Consider the following 18718-nt stretch of genomic DNA (forward strand, 5'->3'; position numbering starts at 1 on the left):
CAAGATAAAAGGCCATAGGCCAGTCCAAACAGCAATGTGCACAATGCACAAATGGCCCATCTGTGTGCCCCTAGATGACTCTTGACTGCTATATGACCTCCACAGGGTAGGGGCATCAAGGGGCAGGCAGGCACCTCGGGGATTGGGGAGGCAGGAGGGGGGTTGGGCTTCAGGTTTGGGAGGAGGGTCTTTGGGATTTGGCTTGGGAGGGGGTTTTAGGGTGAGGTTTGGGGAGGGCTGAGATCACTTAGGAGGGGTCAACTTCTTGGCAGGGGAGAGCAATGGATACCAGCAGAGGGTGCAGGGGAGGACTTGGAGGTGGAAGGGCTAGACTTGGGGAGGGACACAGACTGTTTGGGGGCATCACATGGTGGGAGAGGAGTAGGGAAGAGGGAAAACTCTGAGAGGAAAACGTTTTTAAACACACAAGGGTGGTCATGGCAAAAGTGTTTGGGAGTGGAGGTAGAGGGAATGGTTGTAGGAGGTGTCGGTGGATATCTTGGGTGCATGTTTGTACGATGAATGCTTGTGGGTGCTGGCGGTCTGTTGGGTGGGTGAGTGTGGGCGTTTATATGTCTTAGGAGGAGGGTGGGAGGAGGTGCAGGGAGATGCCATGCTGGATGGGTGACAGTCTATTGGGGTGGTGTCTACTTGTATGGATGATGTACTGCATGTGGGTGTGTCGGTGGTTGTGGTGTCTGCGGGCGTGGTGACTAGTGTGGATTTCTGCTGGTCTGCTACTGTGAGTACGATAGGTGTAGTGGTTGGATCAGTGAATGTTGGTGAGTTGTCTTCAGGTGTGTCCAGTGTAATGTCTGTGAAGGTGGGGGCAGTGGGGGAGTCTATGCAGGTAATGGATGTTGGTGTGTCTGCAGGTGGGTGTTGTTTGTGTGCATGCCGGTAATGGGTCTTGGTATGCTTGTTTCTGTCAGCTGTAGCCTTGGATGTTGAGGTGGGTGCATGCTTGTCTATCTGTCTGCTTTGGCTGGGATGGGGAAGAGGGCTCTGGGATTGGGAAGAGGGAGGTGGAGGGTGGATCAAAGACAAAGAGTGACTGGCTGCCGTCAGTGTGGAGGCCAGAGCCTGAAAGGATCTCTGTAGGCCAGCCAGTGCACCGTGAATGCCCTCCAGGAACGCAATATTCTGTTGGACTTGAGTTGCCAGTCCCTGGATGGCATTCACGATGGTCGACTGACCCACAGAGATCAACTTTAGGAGATCAATAGCCTCCTCACTGAGGGCAGCAGGGCTGACAGGGGCAGGGACAGAGGTGCCTGCAGCAAAGGAGAAGCCCACCCTCTTGGGTGAGTGGGCACGAACAACTGGGTGAGGAGCTACAGGAAGGGCCATGGTAGTAAGGGGGGCGGCAGACAACGATTGTGCTGGGGTGGTCCCAGAAGGATCCGCCACTGCCAGGGACCGTCCACTGGAAGAGGATTCCGAGGATGATATTGAAGATCCGGGCTCCCCCGTGGCACTCCCCTTGCCCTTCGTGTCGCGGGCTACCTCTCTGTCGCTGGTCGTAGCACTTCGGGTCCAGTGGCCTGCAGCATCCCTACTCACCGGTGCCCCATCTCCTGTTCCTACCAATGCTGATGCACACAAATAGACTGAGGGAGGGACGGAGGGAGAGACAGTGATAGGGAGGGAGAGGGTTAAAATATTCCTCACATGCACACATATAAGCATGCACATCTATAGGTATACATCTCCTGCCTAGACTATCTCTTGTGCTCATACACATTTCTACATCATGTCACAAAATGTCACTACTAGTCACCCCCGTATGCTAACCCTCACACCCACATCTACATCCAAGGAAGTTAGTATGATTGGAGTCATCCACATTATCACCAGCATAGCTGTGTTGGGTGACTGATGGGGTGTGGATGGTGGGTTGTGAGTGATGGATGTTTGTGGTGTTTGTGTGTGCTCATTATGGGGGTCATTACAACATTGGCGGTAAAAGGCGCTTACCGCCGTGCAGAAGACTGCCAATACACCGCCGCGGCCGCGGAATCCCACTACAGCTATTATGACACACATCTCGGAATCCGCCGAAATTCAGACACCCATACAACTCCGCCACACCAAAAGTCAGTGATAAACTGGCGAAAACAAATCCTCCACCTCCACGCCAACAGAAACACTCCCATGCTATTACGACCCACAAATCCACGCGGCGGTCTTTCAACCACGGTATTCCATTGGCAGTACACACCGCCGCGCTCAAAATACACACACATCTCCAAAACACCGCCACATTGGACAATTCCAAATACACACACCTGATACACATACACACACCACTCCCACACACCCAATTCAATATAAAACACACACCCACATCACCCACAAACCCCTACGACCACAATTCACGGACGAAGGCGAGAGAGACAGCACAGCAAAGACAACCCCACCATACAGAGGCACACAACACCATCACCCACACAACATCCACGCACAAAACACCACACACCACTACACATCATCACACATATCAACACTCACACCGCCCCACACATCACACACACCACCCCATGGCACGCCAAAGACACCCCCGCTTTTCCGAGGAGGAGCTCCGGGTCATGGTGGAGGAAATTGTCCGAGTAGAGCCACAGCTATTTGGCTCACAGGTGCAGCACACATCCATAGCCAGGAAGATGGAGCTATGGCGAAGAATAGTCGACAGGGTCAACGCTGTGGGTCAGCACCCAAGAAATCGGGAGGACATCAGGAAGAGGTGGAACGACCTACGGGGGAAGGTGCATTCAACGGTCTCCAGACACAACATCGTGGTTCAGCGGACTGGCGGTGGACCCCCACCTCGTCCCCCACAACTAACAACATGGGAGGAGCAAGTCTTGACCATCATGCATCCAGAGGGCCTCGGATGAGTCGGTGGAGGATGGGACACTGGTAAGTCAAATCTTAACTATCATATCCCCCACCCTACCGGCATGCTATCACACACCCCCACCCTCACACCCTCCCCTATCACCCCAAATCCTCACTAATGTATTCATAACACAAACTACACATCGCAACACCAAGCCCTGCATGACACAACTAAGCATGGACACCTATCACCTAAACATGCCCACTGCACATACAAAGAACAACCCCCTAACCATCATCACACAAGCCCCCACACAGGAATGCTTGCACTGGGGTACACAGACACCCACCCATTGCACACCATCACACACACAGGTGCAATAATCATGCTCTTATGCCCCTGCAGGAACACAAAGGACCGTCACCACACCAGAGGGTCCAGACAACACCACTCCACCCCCAGAAGAGGCCCACAGTGACGATAGCAGCTCTGCCCTACTGGAGCCTGATGACCAGCCCAGACCATCTTGGGCCTCGGGACAGTCGGTTCCCCTTGCACAGGCACAGCCCAACACTGACCTTCCACCCTCTAGTAACACCAGCACAGCACCCACCCAGCGGGCCCAAACCTCCGTACCCAGGACAGGTCAATCAGCGGTGTGTCCACCACTACAGGGAACCCAGGGTAACCCACCACCCCAACAACAACAGGGACCTGAGGGCAGTGATAGTGGGCACATGGTCCAGGGGACAGAGGCACAGGAACACAGGGGAACTAGGAGGGCTGCTGTGCGACAGGGGGCAGACAGGCCAAGGGAACCCACTCTCCACAAGGCCCTCTCCTCCATCATGGGAGCATACCACCACTCCCAGGAGCCGATGGCGACGGTCCTGGTCAAGTTTCAGGAGACCCAGCGCCTGCAGGAGGACCAGTATTTGGGGTTCAGGGAGGAGCTCAGGACCATCAGCTCCGCCTTGGGCACCATCGTAGGGGTGCTGAAGGACATACAGCAGACCCTGAGGGACACCGTGGCACTCCAAGGGGCCCCTGACACTAGCCAGGACGATGAACTGCCCACCACCTCCGCCGGCGCTAGTGGACAGGACGCCCTGCCACAGGACCACCACACCAGCACCCCACCCCCTGCAGATGGAGAACCACCACGCAAGTGGCCCCTGAGAGCCAGGAACAGGACAGAGCAAGATGGCAAGACCCCTGCCAGGAAATGAGACCACCCTGATTGTCCCCCCACTGTCCCACTGTGTTACCCTGTCCATAATTGAACTGCCCCAGCTCCACTTCCTATGCCCATATGGGCAGTGCACCTGTGAGACTAATAGACTGGACTCTGCCATGGACATTCCTCCGCCATCACCCATCCTCATTTTACAACCCCCTCCCATTTCTGAGCACTTCAATAAACACCCTTGAAACACAAAACAATCTGGAGTCAGTCTATGATTTGTTAAAATGTAATATCTATGACAGTGTCAAAATGTGTTGTGAGATGTAAAGCCAACATACCAATGTCACACATCAAAAGTCCTTGAAGGATGCAAGTAGATGACACACATTGGTAACCACACCTGTGAAACCGTAATGGAAAGAAACAACTCAATTACCATATAATCCCGTTAAATTACACACAGGATAGAGCAAGACGTGTGACAGTGAATGTAATGGTAAAAATGAAAATGTTCTCACCTGTGTGTCACTGGAAATATTGCTGTATGACTGACTCCCTGTTGACGTTGTCTTCTTCCTCAGCTTCCTCCTCATCACTGTCCACAGGCTCCACAGCTGCCACAACACCGTCATCTGGACCATCCTCCTGCAGAAAAGGCACCTGGCGTCGCAAAGCCAAATTATGAAGCATCGAGCAGGCGATGATGATCTGGCACACCTTCTTCGGTGAGTAGAATAGGGAACCACCTGTCATATGGAGGCACCTGAACCTGGCCTTAAGGAGGCCGAAGGTGCGTTCGATCACCCTCCTAGTCCGCCCATGGGCCTCATTGTAGCGTTCCTCTGCCCTGGTCCTAGGATTCCTCACTGGGGTCAATAGCCAGGAAAGGTTGGGGTAACCAGAGTCCCCTAATAGCCATACACGGTGCCTCTGGAGTTGACCCATCATATCAGGGATGCGGCTGTTCCGCAGGATGTAGGCGTCATGCACTGAGCCAGGGAACATAGCATTAACCTGGGAGATGTACTGGTCTGCCAAACAGACCATCTGTACATTCATGGAATGATAACTCCTCCTGTTCCTGTACACCTGTTCACTCCTGTGGTGGGGGACCAGAGCTACATGGGTGCCATCAATGGCACCTATGACGTTGGGGATATGTCCAAGGGCATAGAAGTCACCTTTAACTGTAGGCAAATCTTCCACCTCAGGGAAAATGATGTATCTCCTTATGTGTTTCAGCAGGGCAGACAACACTCTGGACAAGACGTTGGAAAACATAGGCTGGGACATCCCTGATGCCATGGCCACTGTTGTCTGAAAAGACCCACTTGCAAGGAAATGGAGTACTGACAGCACCTGCACATTAGGGGGGATTCCTGTGGGATGGCGGATTTGTGACATCAGGTCTGGCTCCAACTGGGTACATAGTTCCTAGATTGTGGCACGGTCAAACCTGTAGGTGACGATTACATGTCGCTCTTCCATTGTCAACAGGTCCACCAGCGGTCGGTACACCGGAGGATTCCGCCATCTTCTCACATGTCCCAGCTGACGGCGCCTACGAAGGACAACAGCGACGAGAAAGTCAATTTTCCTCCAGGTATGTACCCACAGTTACACAGAACACTACACCAAACACAAAACCCTTCCTGTATGTGTGTTGAGTGTAGGCCTAGCTATGTGTGACACAGAAGTAAATGAAGCCATGTGGGCCCCTGAAATGGCGGATGCCTGACCTCTAAACTGGGACAATGGGATTGTGGGGTAACTGCGCTGGCGTTGCACACCGTCGCGGTAGGCGGTCGTACACCGCGGCGCAATGCTGCATTGGTTAACATAGGACCCTATGGGTCCCAGGAGCCAATGAACAGGTGCGCCGGCGGTGATGATACGCACCGCCGCGGACGTCACCGCCGCGGACGTCACCGTCATTTTCTTTCTGTTCAATCACTAGATACCTGAACTTCGACAGGAGAGGACCTACACTGCAAGTGCTGCTGTGACCTCGTCTGGAAGCGACAATGGCTGCTGCGTCTGGGGAAAGGGCCCCTGCCTTCACTGCTCAGGAGTTGGAGAAACTGGTAGATGGGGTCCTCCCCCAGTACACGCTACTCTACGGTCCTCCAGACCAACAGGTTAGTACACAGGGAGCACGTTGTATGGGCTAGGCCTGGGTGGAGAGGGCTGGTTGTAAGAGGGAAGGGGGCAGAGTTCAGGGAACATTATTGCATGTGAATGAATGGGCCACATGGCTAGAGTAGGGAGGGGGCCACTCACATCGACGGTGCAGTTGGTAATAACTTTTCGTCTTCCCTTGTGCATGCCATGTAGGTCAGAGCCCACCAGAAGAGGGACATTTGGCGTGCCATCGCCAAGGACGTCCGGACCCTGGGGGCCCACCACAGACGGGGCACCCACTGCCGGAAAAGATGGGAGGACATTCGCTGCTGCAGCAAGAATATGGCGGAGGCTCAGCTGGGGATGGCCTCCCAACGTGGGAGGGGTGCCCGTCGCACCATGACCCCCCTGATGTTCCAGATCCTGGCAGTGGCCTACCCTGAGTTAGATGGGCACTTCAGGGCATCACAGCAGACACAAGGGGGTGAGTACAACCTCATTCTGTGTACTTTGCGTGCAGTTGAGGGGTCTGGGTGGGGGAGGAGGCCTGTGGGTGTACCTAGGCCAGCCAGAAATACGTAGACTAGGCCCCTCTGTAATGCAGCCCATGTGGAACTCTACACCACCGCAGTAGAGTGCCAAGTACAGGTATATATGCCCCTGTGGCATCCATGTGTGCAGATGTCCACCATAGCCATGTAGGCCATATCCCAGGAATTGCATATGCAGAGGCCAGGAGCATGGCGTAGTGCAGGGGGCTGCTGTGTCTGTCTTGTCCGCCAACGGTAGCGGTATGCCATGCACTCTACCTGTTCTTCTTCTGTCTTCCCCCCCCCCCCTTTTTGTGCTCTCCCTGTTCTTTTGTGCATCAGCATCATCAGGCGGAGGTACAGTGGCACCGGAGCACGAGGGAGCTGCATCCCACATAGCCATGGAGGGCCACACCACGGACTCAGAATGCACCAGTGGGACGGAGGGCGAGGGGAGCTTCACGTCGGCCACTGGATCACCAACAGCGGCACAGACTCGTCCGCCGATGGGAGCTCCCTTGTGGTGGCGGCACCATCTGTACGCCCCACTTCTACAGGTACAGCCGCCACCTCCCCTACCAGCACCGCCCTCTCAGCAGCCCCTCAGCCTTCGCCCCGTGCCCGCTCACCCAGGAGGGTGAGCATCACCTTCGCCCCAGGCACCACAGGCCCTGCCCCAGTCACCCCTGCTGCCCTCAGTGAGGAGGCCATTGACCTCCTCAGGTCACTCACTGTTGGGCAGTCTACCATTGTGAATGCCATCCAGGATGTAGAAAGAGAGTTGCAACACGGTAATGCATTCCTGGAGGGCATTCATTCTGGTCAGGCTGTCCTTCAGCGAACCCTGCAATCTCTGGCCTCAGCACTGATGGCAGCCATTGTCCCTGTGTCTAGCCTCCCCCTTCCAACCTCTTCCACTCAGACCCAATCCCCTGAACCCCAGCCCATCCCAAGCACACCTACAGACCAGCATGCACACAAGTCAACACACACAATAAGCTCAAGCAAACATAGGCACCACACAACCCACAGGCACTCACGCAAGCCCCACCCACATACAGACACAGCAACATCCACTGCCTCCACTGTGTCCCCCTCCTCCTCTTCTCCCTCCTCCCTCCCAGTCTCGTCTACACACACACCTGCATGCACTACATCTACAGGCTCCAGGAGTCACAACAGAACACCCAACACCACTTCCCGCTCACCTGCACTCACCACCTCCACTGCCATTTACACATCCCCTGTGTCCTCTCCCAGTGTGTGTGTGATGCCCCCTCCCAAAGTACACAAACGCGGGCACTCACACACCCAACATCCATCCACCTCACAACAGCCTCCAGTACCTGCACCCAAAACACCTAAAGTGACACCTCCTACAACCACCTCCTCTTCCTCCACTCCCAGGCCCCCTCCAACTACCCATCCGAGTGTTCATCAGAAACTGTCCCTCTGTAAAGTTGACCTTTTTGCCCCCACCCCCCCTCCAATTCATCAGTCCTGTCGTAGCGCCTCAGCCCAAAAAACTCCAATACCAGTGGTGCCTGTTCAAGGTGTGTGGAGTGCACCGGCCACCAGGGCAGGCAGTATGACCCGGAGCCAAGGCAATGGCAGCCCACCCCCTGTAAAGGCTCTGAAATTGGAAAGTGGACAACGGGACCGTGTGAAGACTCCTGGAGGGAAAACAGCTCACAGGGGTCCCAAGGGGATTGGAGAGTCAGCTGTGACTCCACCAAAGGTGGGGAAGGGACAGAGGAAGTCTGCCCAGCCTGTTGTGAGTATCACGGCGGAGAAGGGAGGCATCATTCCCGGCGGTCGAGACGCCACCGCCAGCACCATCGTCACTGGTCCGGAGACCACAGCCAGAGTCATTGCCCAGGAGGGAACAAGTATCGTCACTGGTCAGGAGACCACCGCCGGAGTCAGTGCCCAGGAGGGCCCAAGTATCGTCACTGGTCAGGAGACCACCGCCACCGCAGGAGTCAGTGCCCAGGAGGGCCCAAGTATCGTCACTGGTCAGGAGACCACCGCCACCGCCGGAGTCAGTGCCCAGGAGGGCCCAAGTATCGTCACTGGTCAGGATACCACCGCCACCGCCGGAGTCAGTGCCCAGGAGGGCCCAAGTATCGTCACTGATCAGGAGACCACCGCCGGAGTCAGTGCCCAGGAGGGCCCAAGTATCGTCACTGGTCAGGAGACCACCGCCACCGCCGGAGTCAGTGCCCAGGAGGGCCCAAGTATCGTCACTGGTCAGGAGACCACCACCACCGCCGGAGTCAGTGCCCAGGAGGGCCCAAGTATCATCACTGGTCAGGAGACCACCGCCGAAGTCAGTGCCCAGGGGGGCCCAAGTATCGTCACTGGTCAGGAGACCACCGCCAGAGTCATTGCCCAGGAGGGCCCAAGTATCGTCACTGGTCAGGTGACCACCACCGGAGTCATTGCCCAGGAGGGCCCAAGTATCGTCACTGGTCAGGAGACCACCGCCACTGCCGGAGTCAGTGCCCAGGAGGGCCCCGGCTGCCACAGCCCAGGTGGGCTATGAGGGAACGTCATGCCACACACCAATGCCCAGTCTAGGGAACGTCATGCCACACACCAATGCCCAGAATAGGTAACGTCATGCCACACACCAATGCCCGTTCCAGAACCGCCATGGCAAAGCACCGCTGAACAGTCCAGAGACCGCCATGGCAAAGCACCGCTGAACAGTCCAGATACCGCCATGGCAAAGCACCACTTAACAGTCCAGACACTGCCATAGCAAAGCACCGCTGAACAGGGCATGCACCGCTGAACAGGGCAAGCACCGCTGAACAGTCCAGAACCGCCATGGCAAAGCACTGCTGAACAGTCCAGAACCGCCATGGCAAAGCACCGCTGAACAGTCCAGAGACCGCCATGGCAAAGCACCGCTGAACAGTCCAGAGACCGCCATGGCACAGCACTGCTGAACAGGGCATGCACCGGGTAAGAATGAAAAGACCACCACATCAAGCATCTTTATCCCATGTGCAGCTGGGACAGTGACGGGACAGGAACTTTCACGGGGAGACTAATCCAGTCTGGGCACCAGTCCCCCTCCAGAGCCAGTGGCGGCTTTTATCTATTTGCGAAATTGTGGCTTTGCACTTCCCAGTTTGGAACAGTGGGCAACCCACCCACTGTAAAGACTTGAGAGACTGTGGCTTTGCACTCCCCAGAATGGAACAGTGGGCAACCCACCCACTGTAGAGACTTGAGAGACTGTGGCTTTGCACTCCCCAGGATAGAACAGTGGGCAACCTACCCACTGTAGAGACTTGAGAGACTGTGGCTTTGAACTCCCCAGGATGGAACAGTGGGCAACCCACCCACTGTAGAGACTTGAGAGACTGTGGCTTTGCACTCCCCAGAATACATCAATGGGCATGGAGCTCCGTCGTGGATTTGGCTTTGCAGTCATCTGGCTGAGGTGCCCCCCCTTCCCTTCCCCCTGAGGTGCCTGTAGTATTTCTATCTGATGCCCCGGCAGTGTTCTCTCCGATTGTGGACAGGTATCTTTTGTGGGCCTCGCCCATGCATTTTTGGACTAGTGGTGCACAGACATTGATATGTGCATATCTGCACTACTTCTCGTAATGTATATATTTCTGGCTGATTTTATTATATATCTGTATATTTTTTACAGACATGTATATTTCTACATTACAATGTTTGAACTGATTTCGCTTTGTCTTTGCATTCTTCCGGGGGGATTGTGGGTTGTTACTGTGATTTTTGTGGATGCATTGGTGTGTATATTGTAATATGCGAGGGTGGGGTTGGGGGTGGGGGTGTTTCGTGTGTGTCCCCCTAACTTTTGCCTCCCCCCTCCCCCATGTCGTAGGTGCAGTACTCACCGTTGTCTTCGGCCGCGCCGGTGTTGGTCTTCGTAGATGAGTAGGAATACAAGGGCCGGTAGAATGTGTAATTCGGGCTCCATGGAGTCCTCGTTCCTTGTGGGATGTGTTCAGGTGAGCGTTTTCCCATTGTTGTAACTGTTTCCGCCGTGTTTTTATCCACGGTGAAACCGCCCCGGAAAAGGTGGCAGATTGGCCTGTTGTAATACTGTGGGAGGTTCATTGTCTTCCGCCTGTCTGTTGGCGGTGACCGCCGTGCTGCTTGTCTGTACCGCCGTGGCGGGCGGTGTGTTAAAGTGGCTGTCTTTTTTGGCAGTTTCCGCCAGGGTCATGATTCTCTTTTTTTGTCCGCCGTCCTGTTTGAGGTATTGCCACACCTTTAACACCGTCCGCCAGGGTTGTAATGACCACCTATGTGTCTAGTGTGTTGGTAGTGAAGTTGTGTAGTGTGTGCTGAGTGAGATGTGAATGTATGCCTATAGTGTAAAGGTGGTGTCTGTAAATGTTTGCCTGTTCTCTGTGTATGTGATTGACGTTTTTTGTTGCAAAGGATAGTGGGTTGTGTGGGGGGGTGGTATATAGTGCAGTGAACAGGTGAGTCTAGTGTGTGTATGTGTGTCAGGTGTGGGGTATCCAAACTGTCCAATGTTGTGTTGTGTTCTGTAAGTAGTGGGTTCTGACCGCGGTAGTTTGAACCAACAATGATTTTCCGCCATGGAAGAACCGCAGTGCTGATTTGTGGCTCATAAACTGGTGGGGGGATTTTTGTCGGCCTGACGGTGCTGGTGGTGGGACTGCCTGTTTACCGCCCTTCTGTGTCCTGGTGATGTCGGATTTTTGGCTGTTTTCTGGTAGTCTTCACTTTGTGACTCTTAATACGGCTGTCGGATTACCGTCAACATGGCGGTCTTTTGGTGGCTGCCGTAATGAGGCCCAAAGTCCTAACTGTAACTACCTAGTGGCAACCATCACTAGGCTTTATATATATATGAATTTGGATTTGGTTTTTATACTGGCATATTGACTACTATCCATGGTCTTCCTGGGTCAGCCCTGTCATAAAAAGTGAGATAGGTAATTAAATGGAAGAATCCTCCTGTTTCTTTGATAGTGGCCCGTGAAGAGCTATAAATGAATTCACTTGCCCCAAACTTCTTATATCAAATCCTATATGTTTTGGCTACTATAGTTTCCTGCAGAGAGGCAATATAAGGTTTAATTTAGTTAGCTCTTGCTTAAGTCACTTCTTCTTAGCTGTAAATTTAGCCTCTTCAGGTTTAATGCAACTATCTTGAGATGTATCAATTTGGTAAAAATAATTCCTTACCTTTCTTATGCCTTTGGCAATAGTTACTTGCCTTTCTTCTTTTAATACCCCATCCCTTTACCCACATACCTCGCTGGCACAAACTCTTGGCCCCTAGCAGCCTGTATATTAAGCAGTGGGCTCCTCCCACTATCTTCCTACTTGATGCTTGAGTGAGCATCCTGGAAACATGGTCCTGACTCTTCCTGCCCACCACCCTTCATCCATAACTTGTTCATCTGAGCATGGGAATTTCCTATAGTATTTTATGTTGCCTAGTAGAGGCTCTTCTAATTACTCAGTTACTCAGAATGCTGACGGAACACCGCTGACGGTCATGGCGGCAGACGGCGGTAAGGCGGCGCTGCTGAAAGCAGCACCGCCATGCCAGAAAAAAACACCGCTGACCATATCATGACGAATGATGTGGCCTGGCGGTGTTTTGCTGGCGGACGCTGCTGCTGACAGCAGTGCCGCGGACCGTCTCCAGCTGGAGGACCCCCCCGCAAGCAGATAAGTCAGGTTCTCAGACAGGAGAGAGGGGTGGGAGCTGTTGTGTGTATGTGGGGGGGTGTATGTTTTGGAATGCGTGCATGTGGGTGTGAATCTCGTTGAATGCATGCATGAATGAGTGATTGTGAGTGTTGTGTGTTGTGAATGCATGTGTGTGACAAGGTATGCTGGTGTGTGTTGCGGTGTGTGGGTATGTATGTGAGCATGCTAGAGGTGGGTATCCGTGTGTGCATGTGTGTATATGGGTGCGCGTGTGGGTGTGTATATGTACGGGTGCAGGAGAGGGATGGTGGGGGAGGACTCTGGGAAGGAGGACTGTCAGAGTCACCAGATCCTCGGGGTCTGTGCATGTTCCCAACACGTCCACCACTGAACAGCTCCAAGACTCTGATAGATAAATCACAGAGACTGAGAGAGTCCAAGAGGGGATTAGGAAGGGAACAGCTACGAAGGAGACCTGTAGTAAGAAAAAGGTTAGAACACACAATATGAAAATTAAGGGGGTCATTCCGACCCCGGCGGGCGGCGGGCGATGCCCGCCGGACGGACACCGCCCAAACACCGCACCGCGGTCAAATGACCGCGGCGGTGATCACAACTTTCCCGCTGGGCCGGCGGGCGATCTCAAGCAGATCGCCCGCCGGCCCAGCTGGAAAGCCCCAGCAAAGATGAAGCCGGCTCCGAATGGAGCCGGCGGATTTTGCTGGAGTGCGACGGGTGCAGTGGCACCCGTCGCGATTTTCAGTGTCTGCTTTGCAGACACTGAAAATCTTAATGGGGCCCTGTTAGGGGGCACCTGCAGTGCCCATGCCACTGCAGAGGCCCCCAGGGGCCCCATGACACCCGTTCCCGCCAGCCTCTTCCTGGCGGTGTAAACCGCCAGGAAGAGGCTGGCGGGAAGGGGGTCGGAATCCCCATGGCGGCGCTGCATGCAGCGCCGCCATGGAGGATTCCCTGGGGCAGGGGGAAACTGGCGGGAAACCGCCGGTTCCCCTTTTATGACCGCGGCTTTACCGCCGCGGTCAGAATTGCCCCGGTAGCACCGCCAGCCTGTTGGCGGTGCTTCCTCTGCCCTCTGCCCTGGCGGTTACATACCGCCAGGGTCAGAATGAGGGCCTATATCTCCTTAAATCAATACTAGACTATGATTCTAAGCCTAGTCACTCTGAAAACATGAACAATCTAAGAGTTAAGTTTAAAATGACTAAATTTCAAGATGGCCGGATGCCTGTAGGGGAATCAAGATGAATTAAATGAAAACTTTCTTATTCAAGTGCTTTCCTTTACATGAGAATCAGAAAAATCATTCTGACTAAATTTTAAACCAGTCATATAAATCCTGTTTTGAGAATGTATACTAGGACCATACAATATTGCATCTAGAAACTCTGGCCTTCTGTGTACTCTTAAAATGTTTCAACACAAATTGCGCATATTGCAGATATATATATATATATATATATATATATATATATATATATAGTAAACCCCATAAAAGGATTGTGCACCATGAATAACACAATTCAGGAAACAAATCACATAACTTGTCACCTCGAATATTACATAATAAATATCTTAGAATAGTAGCCTACAATGAACAACATGAATTAAACTCGAGGAGAAAATCGTGCGTCTTGCCAATTCGAGTGTTACCATGTAAGATACCAAGAAATGGTAGCAGGCAATGAATATCAAAGTCAAATCATCATTAATCGAATCGCGCGTCTTGCCGATTTGTAAAACACGATGTAAATGTCAAGGAATAACAGCTCACAATAAATAACAAGATCCAAGTACAATGAAAAGAATTGCGCTTCTTTTGCCGATTCTTAAGCCACCATGTAAAATGTCAAGAAATGTTAGCGCGCAATGAACAACAAAGTTAAATGCTCCTGAAACGAGTTTTGCGTCTTGCCAATTCATAAAACATCATGTAAATGTCAAGAAATAGTAGCGCGCATTGGACAAGAATGTTTAAACACCATAAAACGAATTGCGCGTCTTGCCGATTCTTAAGCCACCATGTAAATGTCAAGTAATGGTAGCGCGCAATGAATAACAAAGTCAAACCTTTATGAAATAAATCGCGCGTCTTGCCTATTTGTAAACTACCATATAAATTTCAAGAAATGATAGCGCGCAAGTAATCTGTTACTCATTTAAGAATTTAAACCAAGAATATGAAAATTCTAAATAACGGTGTCGGGACAGTCCAACCACTGTCTTACCGCCTGGAACAATGATCACCAATGAAGGATTAGGGCAGAAGACTGGAAGATCCAAATAGGCCGCCGGGACAGGAGCTCAGGAAGAAGCTTCTTCTCTGCATCAGGACCTCTGAATAGTGAGGACTGGGAGTTGGGCTGGCTCTATTTTATAGAGTCTTGGACCAGCCCAGAACCACGCCCAGGCATGTTGCAGGGAAAGGGGCCACACCCTAAAACACTTTGAAAACATGCAGCAATACATTGCAAAGGAACAGTATTTGTAAGCATATTAAAAATAAGTTTTCAGGATTGAACTCTGCAATGCAAAAGGTTAAACCACAACATATCAGCACAATGCATAAATTACTTTGTTTTGAGAGTGCTGGGTTTTTGCATTTTTGTCGCCAATAGAGCACGTATTGCTCTGGTGTTGACAAGGACACTGATAGTGCCTACCGCCATGGTTTTGGTGGCTGTAAGTTTGGCACGAAAACCATGGCGGTAGGCCGGGTTGTAATGCGCGAGGGTGGGACTGTGATGGCCGCCAGGCTGGAGACCGAAGTCTCCAGCCCAGCGGCCATTACCACCCTGGCGGTCGGTGTATTAAAGTGGCGGTCTTTGATGGCGGTTACCGCCATGGACATAATCCAATTTTTTTTACCACCGGCCTGTTTGCAGTATTAACACCCCTTTAGCACCGACCGCCAGGGTTGTGATGAGGGCCAGAAGGTTTAAAGGGGTGATGAATTAGTTATTGCCTTGGAATACCTGGGTCTGAGAGTAATCAATGGTAGAATCCTGGGCGATATCCCACTCAAATACACTCACTTCAGTGCAAACTCAAGATGGACAATAGATTACCCTGTTCTCTCACTTTTCCTTCTAAAGTATGTAACTAAGCATATGGTTAAATATACCACTAATAGTGACCACTCATACCAGCATCTACAGTTATGCTTACATCTTCCAAGGCATGTGTCTGCTCCACCAGAAATAGGCCTTCTGGGCACAACCAATGTGAAGCAGCTATGATGGACCCACCATTCATTATTGAGAGTGACTGGTATCGCTAAAGAAACATTGAATGCTACACTAGCTTCCAAGGGCACCAGTAATGCTGCCTGGACCTCTTTCTCAGCAAACCTGATTTCCCTACCATTTCATATACAGTCGTTTAAGAAAGAATTGCCCATTAGACCAGTTGGTCTTACAACTAAGTGCCAACTGCTGAAAAAGAGCTGTCTGCCATGCAAGCAAATCTCCATCTGCAACTCATGCCTGGTAAAAAGTGAAAGCGCTGAGGCACCAATATAAGAAACGAATCTAGGAAGATCACAAAACAAAATACAGTGCCTTCTGGACAAAATGTCTCCTTGATGCCAAACAAATAAACTCTAGAGCATTCTGGATAACAGTACATGACATCAGCAATGAGCTAATAACAATACATTGCTTAAATATATCAGAAAAAGTCTGGATTGCTTATCTGACTAAAAACCTTTTTTAATAATCCACAGCAGGCTGATAATAACACTGACTATGGGTGCGGGGCTAATGACATCACCCCTGTTAACAAAATTGAGCACTTCCATTTGCACCAGTGCTGTACAGGCGCTTTGCACCTACATGATGGAGGCAGTAGTCAGAGTGATAATGAATGGTCATACTGACGGTGTGCCAGGACCAAACAGGATCCCCCAGCCCACTACAAACTAATCCCAGATTTTTGGGCTTTTCACTTGACTGCAGTATACAATTAGGTGACACTAAATAGCTCGCTCCCTATCAGCTGGAGAGGGTCAATAATAAATCCAGTCTCTAAGGGGGGAGATCAAGCAAACCTGGGCAATTATAGATTAATGGCTTTCATTGACACAGAGGCAAAGTATTATGCCTCACTAATTTTGGAAGATCCAGTCGAATGGTCGACCACCAACAATATAGTTCCTGTTAACCAGACAGGCTTCCAGCGTATATTTACGACCACCCTAAGGCCCATATTTATACTCTGTTTGCACCAGATTTGGGTCATTTGTTTACGCAAATTCGGAGCAAACTTAACTCCATATTTATACTTTGGAGCTCGACCCGTCCAGTGCCGAAGTTATAGAGTTTGAGTCATTTTCTGTAGGTGGAAACCTACCTTGTGCTAAGGGCAAGCAAGGTAGGCGTTCCTGTGCAAAAAATGACTCTAAGGCATGTGCGCCTTATTTATCCTCGCGTGTCATTTTGACGCACAGGAGGAGGCGGGCCTTAAACCATGGCACCCAGCCGGATTTGCGCTGTTTTTTAACACCTACGCCAGGGCAGGCGTTAAGGGACCTGTGGGCTTATTTCCATGGTGGGAGACCATGGAAGCAGTCCACAGGTGCCCTTCCCTGTACCCATGGACACCCCCTGCCACCCGTGCCTACCACTGGAGGACACCCATTGATGGGGGGACCCATCCATGGTGAGTGCAGGTAAGTATAATTTCTTTTTTTTTAAGTGGCATAGGGGGGGCCTATCTGGCGCCCCCCTACATGCCACCGTGCCCAATGGCCATGCCCAGGGGACAGAAGCAGGGGAGTATGACTCCTGTCTTTGCTAAGACAGGAGTCATTTCCATGGAGGCTGTGTGTCAAAGAATGACGCAAGTCAGGTTAGAGCCAATATTTTTTACTCTAACCTGACTTGCACCATTCTTGGCGCACAACCCCCAGTCTTCCCTTTGCCACCGCTGGCCGGTTAGAGTAATTTATTTTGACGCTAACCAGGCCGCAGCCCCGGCTAACGTCATTTCATAAATAAGGCGCTGGCTGACACATTGGAATGGCGTTAGCTGGCAGTAAACTTTTTGATACAAATCTGTCCTAGCGCTGATTTGCATAAAAAAGTATAAATATGGGCCTAAATATCTTAGCACTAGCAAGGATTGCTCTCAGAGGTAAGAGGTCCAAGAACAAGTTGCTGGTTTGGGGCCTTAAAGCTAGCGCAAGCCATTTACCTACACAGATGAAATAGAGACAGTCACCCAGAGATGCCCTTTGCCCTAAGAATGTATTTGCTTTTGACGCTAATTAAACAACAATGACAATATTTTAGCACCATCCATTAATTCACACTGTTCGTAGTAGAGACCTTTTAAACAACCTACCACATTAATTTATTATATGTTTTAACCCAATTTTAAGTGATGCTTTACTGTTTGCACTTGATAGTATTGTTATGGTTTTAATTAACTGAATACAATTAAGTTTATTATTGTATTGCACTCTTTGCCTTAACCTACCAGCAACTATTACACTAACCTTAAATCTAACTCTAATCGTTATGTCAACCCTAAATTAATCTGCCACTTTACCATTTATGTGACAATAACACAGTCCCAAGATTATAATTCTTTTGCTTAAGAAAATAATTCATAATTTTCCCAGATTTTGTCTTTGCATTCACCCTTCTTATTGTTTTTCATTGCTCTGGAGCCTATTTTCACAACGTAATTTGCAAGGTGATCCTATTGAGCCACACAATGGAAGAAACTCTGCCTATGAAATGGCAATGGGTTTCTTAATCAACAGTAAGCAATTGGCAATGCTAATAGGTCTCATCTATGCCAGATTTATTGGCTTTGTCAATGTTTTTTAGCCTTGTTGTATAGAAGATGGGGCAAGCCATTAAAAGGAACTAGAAGTACCTCCTAAATACCAAGCAGTGGAAAGACACACAAAGAAACAAGGAAGCATTATTTGGGATAAGATGTAGAGGAGGGGCAAATGCACAAAGAAGAAGTGAGGCCAGCACACATTGACGGGAAACGTCCTTAACCACGCGCTGTAAACAACGTTGATGTTTCCCACGCAAGTGTAACCACGCTTGCCGGTACAACGCATGGCTTTTTCTGTGCCTTAACCACGCATGTGCTAAACTATGCGTGTTTAAGGCACAGCAAAAGCCATGTGTTGTACGAGAGAGGACGTGGAGGATACATTGAGGTAAGCAGGGGATGGGGTTGGATTAATAGATTGGGATTGGGGTGGGTGAGAGTCAAGGGCAGGCTATTTTTTTTAAAGGGTTTGGATATTTATTTAGGGCTCATAGTGGGGGGGTCAGGCTATTTTTTTTTAGGGGCAGGAGTGTTGTTTTGGGTATTTTT

The sequence above is a fragment of the Pleurodeles waltl genome, chromosome 3_1 (genome assembly GCF_031143425.1).
Source record: "Pleurodeles waltl isolate 20211129_DDA chromosome 3_1, aPleWal1.hap1.20221129, whole genome shotgun sequence".
NCBI classification, from domain to species: Eukaryota; Metazoa; Chordata; class Amphibia; order Caudata; family Salamandridae; genus Pleurodeles; species Pleurodeles waltl.